General features: G+C 41.4%; 1 protein-coding gene across 2 annotated transcripts in view; it reads left to right on the forward strand.

The window, feature by feature from the left end:
• The window catches only part of LOC118110604 (protein kinase C and casein kinase substrate in neurons protein 1), a 31,874-nt gene that overhangs the window by 5,571 nt on the left and 14,039 nt on the right, over window positions 1-12,264 (forward strand). The window contains exon 2 of one of the 2 annotated variants that reach the window (XM_035158531.2): window positions 1,130-1,200. The gene's annotated coding sequence lies outside the window, so the exon portion shown is untranslated. Of the gene's footprint in view, window positions 1-1,129; window positions 1,201-9,462; window positions 9,702-12,264 lie in introns of those variants that run through there. The other variant, XM_035158533.2, reaches the window with a different exon arrangement.

Here is a 12,264-nt window from a genome sequence, read left to right on the forward strand (position 1 = left end):
CACCACCTAAAACCCCAAAATATAGTTTATGCTTTTCTTAACCGAGAAAAGCAACAAAACCTCAAATTTCAAGACTGGAACTTGAGGTTTAGCTCCAACAACAATAAATGATAATTTAACTGACTTATTGTTTCTCGTTGTAGATGAAGCTACAATCCACAAATCTACAAAAACAAGCGTGGCATCAGGGGGTTGTAGAATGGATTCAAACCCATTTGCCTCAATTACATGGTGCTTTCATATTTTAACAAAATTATTAGCTTTAGCTAAAAGATTAATTCAAGAAAAGCACGGAGTTGCATTCTCACATCGAAATTAAGCTTTAAACCTGAAGTGAAGTGAGTTAATTGACTTTCAAATATTGTCAAAGGAGATTTTTACCTTGAATAGAGACATTTAAATGAAGCCCTGCTGTAAACGAGTAACTACCTTTCTGAGGTTTATTTTCCCTAACTCTGGTGAGATGGAGACACAGTTAATGCTCATGGTGCGGCTGTTTTTTAGAACATTACATTCTCTAATACCCCCCCACACACTAATTCCAGTTATATGGTTCTGTTTAAAATTGTTTAGCGGTGTGGGTGAGCTGTATGTGTTGGATTCTGTGTGGGCTGCACACCGTTAAAATGTGGTACGTGTTAGTGACAGCAGAGAGGTTGCACTTTTTAAAACTACTGAATACGGAAAATGTACATTATCTTTGGCAACAAGCAGCTTCCAGACTGCTCATGTTATATCAGAGTAATAAAAAAGGATTTTCCTGCTACAATGTATAAACATTATTTACTGTATTTAAAGAAGATCAACACATTTATTCAAGTCGTAAGTTGATTCTGGTTTATTTTATAATTCCATCAACCTTAGTTCTGCACCACACTTGTTGTATTATTGTTCTGCTCTGAAGAAGCACAACATGCTAATAGTATTAAATATTCCGCCTCTCACGCTCCCATTGATCGTGAAAGTTCAAAATAAAATTCTACTAATCTCTTAACGTTTTATTCTCTGTAAAGATAGTTGGTGTTTGGACACCGTCGGGCTGATTTGCATTAAAGAGCAGCTCAGCAGCACTCAACTCTTCCTGGAAGCCGGACGCACTGACAGCTCCCTCTCGTGTTTCTCTCCACAGGTGATCTCCTGCAGGGGACCAACAGCTCTCTCTAAGGTTTATGGAAACCTGACCTCCCATTGGTGGAGAAGGTGAGTGGATTTTTTTCCTGTTTGTGTCGTCTCGCGTTAAAAAATCTGCCTGTTTCCCTCAACTTCAATTAGTCTGAAGCTGCACAGGTAAAAGGTATCAGGCTTTATCAGGCTTTAAGACCCGAGTACTTTTGTTTCCCGTATTATGCTCCACACACCACTTAAAGTAATTAGTAGCTGTTTGCCAATGCTGTTAATATTTAATGAGAGTGTTCCAGTCTGTCCGTGAGCTAACTAGCAGGGGTCAAGTTTGGTGCTTATTGGAGACGTGTATTTCAGATTCCTCTTCGTGTTTTCTGCTTAGTGCATGAGCAGGTGCAACATCACATATCGGATTACAGAGATGTTGGAGGGCTGCTTTTCAGCTCATAGCGAGTTGATTGAAGCCACGGATCTGTTGTCTCTAAGGCATTTTCACCCTTTTCGACCAAGGTGCTGGACTTGACTCGACTTGTACATCTTATCTTTTGGAGCTTGAGCTGGAGCTGATCCCAGCTGATATTATACAATCATTCACACTCAGATTTACACCTACGATCAATTTAGAGTCTCCAATCTCCACCTTCGGACGGTGGCAGGAAGCCGGAGTACCTGGAGAAAACACATTCGGACAAATATTCAACCTTGGTCTTATTGGTCTAGTTGCTCACAATAATCTCTGCCCCTGACGTAAGCAGCACTTTCTTCTACATCAGCAAAGTGTCAGACCAGTTCTTCAGTCTGAGACCCAGTTCTTGCAACTGGTTTGAAATGAAGCACTCGCTCCGTGGTGGAGGTGCACGATGAACTCTCTCATATTTTGTTTTTTAGAGGAGATTATCTCAGGAGTCTCTAAGAGAAACTGCTGCCGTCTCACGGAGAAGAATGATAGCACCGGGGTAGTTATTGATTCCCCGGTTTGATCGCTTCATTTTGTGTGAATCATGACAGAACCTCGGTGCAGCAGGGAGGTTAAGTAACTGTCTGAAGGAGGCTCATCAGAACACCGTGGCCCAGTTCAGAAAGGCCTCTCCGGGGATTCTGGGCGGTTCAGACTGGGAGGGGAAGCTGGGTCAGAAAAATATAGACTCAGTATAAACAAAGTGTGCTCGTTTGTTTGAAAGAAACTGAGGGAAAACACAGCTTCAAAGAAAATAACATCACCGTCAGCATTATTGGAAACGCTCTTTGGCTTCTATCATCTGTTTTATTCTGCTGTATTTGCAAATAAAAAGGACGATTGTGAAATAGAATGAGTTTGTTGCTGCAGGAATAAATAATAGCATAACCATCTCTCTACCTGTGCTCAGCCACACTCTGCTGCGCGGCCTATAAAAACCTCTGAATGTAGGATAGCGATCTAATTTAATCGTTTAAATGTCGAATTTAATCTAATTTGTTAAAGTCAGATTTAGAGTGAGTCCTCCTGGTGCCAGCCGAGGAGGTCGCCCAAGCTTCCCTGCTTGTTTATGCCTTCGGGATGGTTTGCCAACGCTCGCACAGAAACATTCACACCATACTTATTTATTTTATCTGCTTCTTTATTTGACAACTAACAGCAGTAGTTTGGCTCGTGGTTAGCATCCATCCATCACGCCGCAAGCCAAATTGGCAACATTGGTTAAGGCTGCTTCAAATAAACACTTCACGTTTGTGCCAATTCTAAGAACATAATATGGATCCAAATAAAAGTTTTAAAAAAGATCTATCGCTTGCTGAGATTTTAAATTCAAGTCAAAATGCTCGTTTGCTTTTTAGTTGACTCGCACAAATTCTGCGAGTCCGTTGCAGGATTTTCTCTGACTTTTCTCCGATTTGAGCGTCAGGTCTCTTATCACACGGTGGAATCAGGCGCTCACTCTTCCTAAATGGCCTCCGGGTATTAGAGGAGGGTATAAATAGGGACGTAAGGTGATTATGGTCTGGACATCGTTGACGCTTCTCTGGGCAACTGGTGCTGTTGCTTGTGTTCTCCGGTCAGTTTCCTGTCATGGTGATGGTACGGTCAGATTTTCATTGCTACAAAATATTCAGCACCAATTTACTCTTCTTATAAATTGGCTTCATTCATGGTCCCTAGAGGATGAACCATAATAACCATAGTGATCCCCTGAGTCACCATGAGATTCGTATTTGACATTTACTGGCTCTATTGCCATGAAATTTGGCAAAATTTGATCCGATTCTTTTCATCTTCAAAAATACAAAGTGAATTCAGCTGATTGTAATAGATTTTCTTTCCCTCCTTTCTTTCCATCTCATGCACTAATAAAAGCAAAGGTGTATTTTCTGTCAAGCTTCCAAATGGTTTGTTGATTCAATCATTGCCTTTAGCTGAAACCTTTCATTTACAAACAACCAGCAGGTTATGAACAAACCTGTTGATGGGTATTAACTCTTATAAACCTCCCATCTATTGTTTATATAATAATACATGGTGATTTTAGTCTTATGTATGTTTTTGCTATATGCAATGCACATAAAATCATGTGTAGCATAGTCACCCTCTCTGTGACTCCACCTCCCACTCTCCCCGCTTCTCGACAATTCACACACACGATGCATTTGGAAGCAGCCCATCAGTATTCAGTGCAGCATCACCCCGCTCAGCGGTGAGAAGGCGGAACGCTGTTGTGTGTGAAGAGCAACATTCTCCGATGTGACTATTGCTTTGCTCGTGTGCTCCCTCCCTTCTTCCTCGGATCCTCTCTCCGCCTGGACATCAGGAAAAACTGGACTGGAACCAGGACCTCCGTCCTCTCTGCTCCATCTCATAGCCACATGCTGCATTCCTGCAGTTCATTCCTTCATCACCTCCCCATCACTGCCTCCTCTGCTCGGCTCTGCCTCTCCTGTCCATCTCTCTCTGCCCTCCCCCTGCAGTTTCCCCCCGTCTCCACCACACTGTCACCAGGAGGCTTGTGGCATGAGGCTTGATAGTTACATAACCACTGCAGCAGCGCTCGGGACACCGTGTTAGATCACAACTCTGTTCCGTTGTGTGTGTGTGTGTGTATCTTATAAATGCTGCCTATTGTGAAATGTATGTTTCTGCTTAACAGCCAAGTTTGGGGATGAATCCCAGAGACTTATTCAATAGTCTCTTCCTGTCTCCCACCGTTTGTTTCCAGCTGTCTGGGATCTCTCACTGTTTATCTGCTCTTCAGAAAGGATCTTCACCAAAGTCTCTGTACACATTGATTAGCCTTTAGCAATATTAGCTTCCTTATTGTAAATCCACATGAATCCAAGAAACATAGAAATGTCTTGTATCGTTTTACAGTGGAATTTTATCTTTTTTCAAATAGATAATTAATGGCTGGATTGCCATGGAATTTGGAGAATCTGTTTTCCTCTAAATGCTATATGATCACATCAAAATATCAATTTACCTAAAACCTTAATATGATCAAACACCTGCAAAACTAATAACTGTGTGAACTGCTAAGAACACAGTAATGTACACTCGTTAGCCACATAATTAAAACCAGTTAAGGCTGATTGGTGTATATATACATGGTAAACAGGTATATACCTATATAGTATGTGTTAATTCATTTACATTTTATTTGTATAGCAAATGTTATATACATTAACAGGTCCACCAACAGGTCTTTGGTCATAAATCAAAGTATTGGACATGTTTTATGGAAGTAAAGGGATCACCAAAGTGATTACTTCCTGTGGAGGAACCGGAATATTTGTACCAAAAATTCAAATGTTGATATATTTCCCACGATGATGATTCAGAAAACAATACAAAGCTAGTTTTGCAGGTTTCATCTTACACATTAATGATCAAATTGATAATTTGACTTGAGGATGGTGCTGGAGGAAAAGACAATTTATTAAATTTCTATTATTCTCAACCTAAAATTTAAACCCATCTTTGGAAGCTTCACTGGCTTTTTCTTATTGCCTATTTTGTCAAACCAGTTTATGTCCTCAATCTTCTACGTATGACTTCTTTCAATGAACCAATTTATGTCATTGCCTTTACTGATAGTAGCTTGTACTGCTACTTTAATTAATCTTGGAGGGATGATAAAGAGGTGAAACTTGTGCGTAGACTGAATGAATACAACTTTTGCTCCCGGATCCTTGAATGCATCGCACTGCACTGCTCTGAATTAGCTGTATAATAGATGATAAATGCTCAATGCCTCTCTGTCATTGAAATGCTTCACGCTAGGCCTGCACAGATCCGGCTTTGTAGTAATACTGCACACAAGGAGAGAATGTGAGTCAAGTTGTCATGTCAACGACTCTCTACAGCTCATTGAATGATCTTTCTCAAGGAATTTTTCATTGAGGGTTCATGTTTTTTTAACCTTTTTTTGCTTTTTAAGCTGGTGTGACTAGTATTAAAGAAGATACTCGGAGAGGTGCTGCAGGATTGAGCTTTAGGAGAATAACAACAGTGACATCAGGCTTCTGAGGTTACATTCAGGTTTGATAAGAGCAACACAAGGCAGAGGAAGGAAAGAGAGAACAGGCAAGAAACATCTTAATAAGAACGGTCTTGATATTTTAGTTTTGCCTGAATGTAGTGCACAGATTGGCTGTTTCTGTTCATACTGTAGTGTTAATGCATTGACTATTGGTCTCACATAGTGATCATTTAAAATGTTTTAGGGCAGGTGCAATACTCTGGGTCTCGTGTGATATGTCCTTGTTTTTTGTTGTTGTTGTTTTTTGAATGTACTCTTCTGCAGCTGCTGTGGCACTTTGGCCCGAGACAAATTTCCCTATGGGACAATAAAGTACATTTGATTTGATAGTGATTTTTATTTCCATCTAACACAAGGCTGCAGTCAAGGGTTTGAATTTAAAAGAGTTTGCCCTTGGATTTCCATCTGTTGTGATTCATACATGTGGTTTTTACTCAGTGTTATGGCTCTTTAAGTCTTATTTTAATTTCTAATTTGTATTAGTGTCCATTTTATTCATGATTGATTGTGTTTTTTGGTCCTGGGATCTTTTGTTCAAAAGACAAGATTTGTCCTTTTCACTGTCTTTTCTGAGGGTCAACATATTACAGATATATATTCCTCTTATGGATTTAGAATAAAGTTAATTTTATTTTATTAGACAAAGATTGAACTGGAAAGTTTGCAGTTACATGACCTCAACCACTTCATTACCAGGACGCCCCTGTTTCATTCGTTTGTATTTAGATTTTCTTGCATCGTTTTGTGGATCATTTAGTTGTTCGTTAGTTCCACTATGAGATATGTTTGTGATAATGTGCTTTGGAAACAACCTTTTCTAATTACATCTTTTATTTCTTTAATTGGATTTTGCTCTTTTATTCTTATTTTTATTTGCCGGTATAAACTTAATTTCTTTACCCGGTGCCATTACCTCACATCTCTGTAGAATCTGAATCGTGCTTTTATCAAACCAGACTCTGGGGATTCGAACCTGTGTTGAAACAGTTTTAAGGGCTGTCACATGACAGACAGCATTCGCTCTGCTCTCCCTACCAGCTTCCCATGACCTGTGGCTGATCGTGACCTCTGACCTCCCTGTGGGGATGGGGGGGAAGAGAAAGAGAATATTTTCCTACAGAATTCAATGATGTACAATATTATTTAATAATAATACCGGCATCTTTTCTCTCATTTTTAATCCCAGTGATAATGAATTATGGTCTAATCTGTTTTGAGTTGAGCAATAACACACCTGGCTGACTCACACACACACACACACACACACACACACACACACACACACACACACACACACACACACACACACACACACACACACACACACACACACACACACACACACACACACACAGCTCGTCTGCGATGGACTGGCTGCTGCATCTGGCTGTTGCAATAAACCCATTTCAAAAAGTGAAAATGAAATGTGTGTTGGAACAGTAGCTGCTCTGTTGTGATGAGTTGAGTTATTCACAGAATGTCTCGTGCGTTTGATGCTGGAGACGGATAGAAAGTGACGTTCTAGTGCTACAGGTTATACAGAACTGATCTCAGCTTATGGAGAAGCTACAGTCTCACACTCGTCAGGTTGTGTACGACATGTGATGGTGGGCATTCAGACATACAGACTCTGTTCCCACACTAGCAATATGGCGCTGATGTAGGTCCTCCATTTTGGTTCAAATTAAAATAAACTTGCACTTGGGTTGACTGCGAGTGGACATGAAAGTTTGTCCGCTTTCATCATTTGTTTGCCCCCAGAGGACGAATCCTGATCTTGCTATGAAATTTAATTTAGACATTACTGCCCCCTTGAAGTTGAATCCTCTAACATTGTAAACTTTGGGCGTTTGACCAAACAGCAGCTAAACACATCTCTAACAGCCTCAGTTCTTTCATCTGGTGCAAAATATTTGATTTGATTTCACTTTATTGTCAAATTGTGACAAAAGACAAAACACAACTAACACTAACAGCATATGTTAGCATGCTAAACATGAGATGTGCTAAATATCGGCATGTTGTCGTTGTGAGCATGTTAGCATGCTAACATCAGCATCAAAGCACCACAGTGCCTGTGTAGAGCCTCTCAGCTACCAGCTTAGCTGCAGGATGATTCACAGAAAAAGCATTTCCTGTTTTAAGAAACCTGGGTAGCACATTTCTCTCGGGTACATCGGATTATATTGGTTGTCTGCTTCTCTGCCAGGATGTTTCTAAACAAATAAAGGCAATTATGTCTTCGTATACTGACGTTTCAGGGACTTTGCCCCGGTGGCTGTAAGGCCAACACTGAGCTGATGAAGATGTGAGAGGGTATGAGGGGTTGTTTTTCTAAATTCTGTTGCAGATTCCCCGTCTGAATCAACACGTCAGTTCAGATTTGACTCTCCTCCTCTTTGCCCCAGCAAGCACTGAGGAGCGTTCACAGCATAACACGTTCAGCTGATAAACACCACCACCACCCTCCACCCTCACAGGGATCATATTCCACTGTTTCTCCTTTATCTAACTCGGATTGCTGCATCGTTCTTCTTCCCCGATCTCCATCTTTCTTTTTGCGTCAGTACTCATTGACTCTCCACCAGTTTCTCTCTCTTGTGAGTGTCGGTGCTCACTTGAGGACGTCCCACGAGTGTGAGTGACAGCTGACACTGCGTCACTCAAGCAGCCTTCTTGCACCAAAGCGATGGTCACATGGCCATCTTAATGACGGCCTGGGCTGTAACGGCGTGTGTGTGTGTGCGTGTGTGTGTGTGTGTGTGTGTGTGTGTGTGTGTGTGTGTGTGTGTGTGTGTGTGTGTGTGTGTGTGTGTGTGTGTGTGTGTGTATGTGAAGTCTGCACAAGGCAGCTCTGTCTCCTGGCAACATCCAACCAGCCCGCTTATATTGTGCTGCGCCGTGAGATGAATCACATCTCTGTCCTGATGTGTTCAGCTGCCGTCCCGGCCCCTCGGCTCTTTCTCTGTTCCACTCAGGATCTTTCCGGATGTCTGACCGCAGCATCTTGCACATTCTGCATCTTCTTCCAGAACTTCTTAGCCCTTCACCTCCGTCCCTTACCTCCGTCTCATCCTCCCTTCCCCCATTGCCTCGTTGTCTCTCTCTCCTCGCCATATGTCAATGAAAAGCCTCCCTCCGTCTCTCTCCTCGCTCGTCTTCGTTTAGTCAGTCAGTGAAAGGGGAGGACACGCTGTTCTCATCTGACAGAATCCCAACAAGAAGCCATCGTAAACCAACTGTAACAAAACATCTGATTGGGTTTGACGAGGCACATTAGATGTATTGTTTTTCAATCACTGTACGTTTCTCGAGAGCGTCTGGTCAGCAGCTTGGTCTTCACACTGCTGCTGTCAGGAGACAGTGAGTTTAATAATCTGCTGGAGTAAAGTTAGTTCATCTCTCTAAAATCTTCTTACTCTAACGAGCTTACGTGTTTGTTGTGGTTCCCATTCAGTGCTTTAAAACCAGCTGACTGTGTAAAGGAAGTTTGTGTCAGGAGTTCTCTTTAACTGTCCTAAAAACATTCATCTTCATCAAGTCCCTGCAGAATTGGGTTGGGTCATGTTGCTGTGAACTCCTGCAGCCAAACCATGAATTCATAATGTGTGTAAAAATAAAATAAAGATTAGGAAACACAACCTTAAGCTCCTTTATCAGTTTCTCACGGTGATGCTACCCTGTCAGTAAATAGCTAATTAACAGTTTGATGTCAATATCATATTCCTCGTCCCACTTTTTATCTCTCCGTCTCTCTTCATCCGATCCACTTCTCCTCTTCCCTCCCCCTCTAAAGCTATTCAAGTGGCACACTGCAGGATTATCCCTCAGCCTCTGAGACATGCTGGTGTGGTCAGACTTATCGTCCTCTCTAGGTTCGCTCTGGCCACAGAGGTCAAAGCTGCAAAACTAACATTTGCAGCACAGCCATAACCTTTCCAAGAACGGTCCATAGAGGAGATATATATAAATATTGGGACTATAAAACCGTGCGTCCAGGAGGAGTCTGACATTTCTCGGAGTTGTTTTACGATTACAATTTTCTTTTTTGCAATTATGGAGCCAACAGTGGTAAGTGATCCTCCTGAAGAATGTCTAGTTATTGACAGTTGTGCAAAAGTTTGAATTGTACTTTGTAAACTTCAGAGAACAGAGAACCGCCTCTGCCTCTGCTGTCACAACAGATTCCCGTAAGACTTTCTACTACAAAAGCAAATGATTTGACAGCAGCAGGTGTTTCAGTCAGTGGGTGGGTTGTCGGTGGTTTTGAACTGAAAGTGGATTCATGCTTCTTCGAGTAACGATTATTTACCTGTGTGCAATATTTCTTGCATTGTTTCTTTGCATTTATATACAGATCATTTTCATTGTTCGATCCCATATAGCCTGAGCAGGCTAATGTTAGAATCGCTCTACTCTGTCTTCACTGTGTCTTCTTCGCCAGTTCTTACACCAGGGGAATGCAAAGTGAGGTGGATTGACCTCAATGACTGCAGCATAAGCCCCTTTTCAGGACACTTACCACTCCCACCCCCCCAACGCTTATCATTCTAATGGGACACACTCCACTCTCCCACCGTGCAGCCAAACTGGGACATTTCTGTGATGAGTCCTCCTTCCGCTGTATCACCTAGAGTCAACTAGGGCAGATGACGTGTCCACACTGTCTGAGGAAAGAAGAAACAAATCCAGACGTCAGAATCTATTTATTTTGTGGTATTTTTTATTCTTTTTAGAAATTGAAAGCTTCTTCAGCTCTCAGCTTTTGTCATAACATGAACATGCACATGTAATTATCCATGATACATGAGTTTTTCATGAAATATGTGGACCTGGCTGTTGGAATTGTTTTGCTTTGTTCCAGATGCGCTCCATATGTCATCAGGTGTTGGTTTAGGTGGGAGTTTTGTTTAAACTGGCTGCTGGAAACACTGGTTTTGTTGTGAGATGGGATTCTGGCGCGGTGCCGCAGCTTAACAGGCTTTGATGTCACAAGGTGTTGTAGTCACGGATGCCGCAGCTTATTGGATGACCAGGATAATGGGTTGGTAGCTTGATCAATGGGTCTTTATTTGTTGCCGAGATTAAGATTATTACTTTAGTGCGGTTTAACCTTACAGCTGCATGACACGTATCAGATAGATGAGTCTTCATGTGTTGTCAAAGCTCTAAGTGTGTTTTTATTCTTCATTAATGTCTAAGGTCTGTGGTGCATCACAGTTCTGCTGAGAGGGGGCCTCACAATAATCCCCCAGATGGGAGCATTTTCATCATCAACCATAGTTACAAACTGGCAAGTCTCATGTTGGAATTAGTTTAAATATACTGAAAAGTTATTAATTAAAGGAAGAGTAGAACAAGTATTAACTACTTTGTTAACTCCGCCAAGGAGGTTGTGTTTTCATCTGCGTTTGTGTAAGTTAGCAGGTTTACACAAAAAGTAATGCATGGGTTAAAACATGGTGGACGGATGCGGCGTCGTTCAGGGACGAACCTTTAGATCGTTACAGACCTTTAGATGGTTAGACCTTGAGATCCGGCGTTTTTCAACATTTGTGAATTTCTAAAGTCAAAATGCTTTATGTAAAATAATCAGGCATGTGTAGAGGACTAATATCTAACAGGTGAGATTTACTGCAGATCTGGATAATGATCTGGATGTATCTGATCTCAATATATTTGTATATTTATGGAAAGTGGTGATAAAGTGGCAAAGCTCTGTGCTCTGAGTGGCCCTATAGTTACTCATGTGTCCTGTACCAGAGACAATAAACATCATGTCCAACTGCTTGAAGAATATCAACCTCAATGGTTCGTCCCACTGGACACTTCGTCACTAGCTTCATTTTTAAAGGGATAGTTTGACCAGTTAGATTAAAAAGACCAGAAAACCAGGTCTTGTCCTCTGTTGGTTTTGATAAAACAAACATTTAACATGTTAATATGTGAACGTTTGATGAAGCAAATTTTATTTATTTTGGACGGAATAGATGCTTCTCATCTCCATCGTAAATTAACTGGCTGCAGTTGTAGCCTCATATTTGATCTATAGACATGAGAGTGGTATTACTCTACTCATCTAACACCCAGCAGGAAAGTGTAGTTCCCAAAATGTCTCACTATTCTTAATATAAACTTATACTGTCTTCAGGAAGAGAGGTTCTTGTCCTTGTATTGTAGATCAGTGATGTAACTGGAGTTTCGTTATTGTCATGAGTCGTATTCAGTGGAGCCAGGTATGGATTACATATCCAGCTCTTTAATCTGTACAGCCGGCTGTTGTGGTGGCTGCCACGTCTCCTCGGTGTTGGATTTACAGAAAGGGGGTCATGTCCCTCTTTTGAAGAAGGGGATTAGTGAGGGTGTGTCCCAACTCATCTGGAGTCACACATTTCGTTGAAGGTCCAGTGAAACTGACACGAGTTCAAATACATGAAAAAGATCGACTAGAAACTATCCAACAAGGTTTCAGAGATGATAATGAAGTGATGCAGGGACAGAAAATGTTGGATATAGTGCTTTTCATCACATTCACTTTATATTGGTGTCCCAGTACACGACTGGTTATGATCTACAGGTCTGAATTAGGATACTGTCAATATTTGGAGTAGTAATAGAACCCAGTCTCTCCCTG

The sequence above is a fragment of the Hippoglossus stenolepis genome, chromosome 6 (genome assembly GCF_022539355.2).
Source record: "Hippoglossus stenolepis isolate QCI-W04-F060 chromosome 6, HSTE1.2, whole genome shotgun sequence".
In the NCBI taxonomy this organism is placed as follows: Eukaryota; Metazoa; Chordata; class Actinopteri; order Pleuronectiformes; family Pleuronectidae; genus Hippoglossus; species Hippoglossus stenolepis.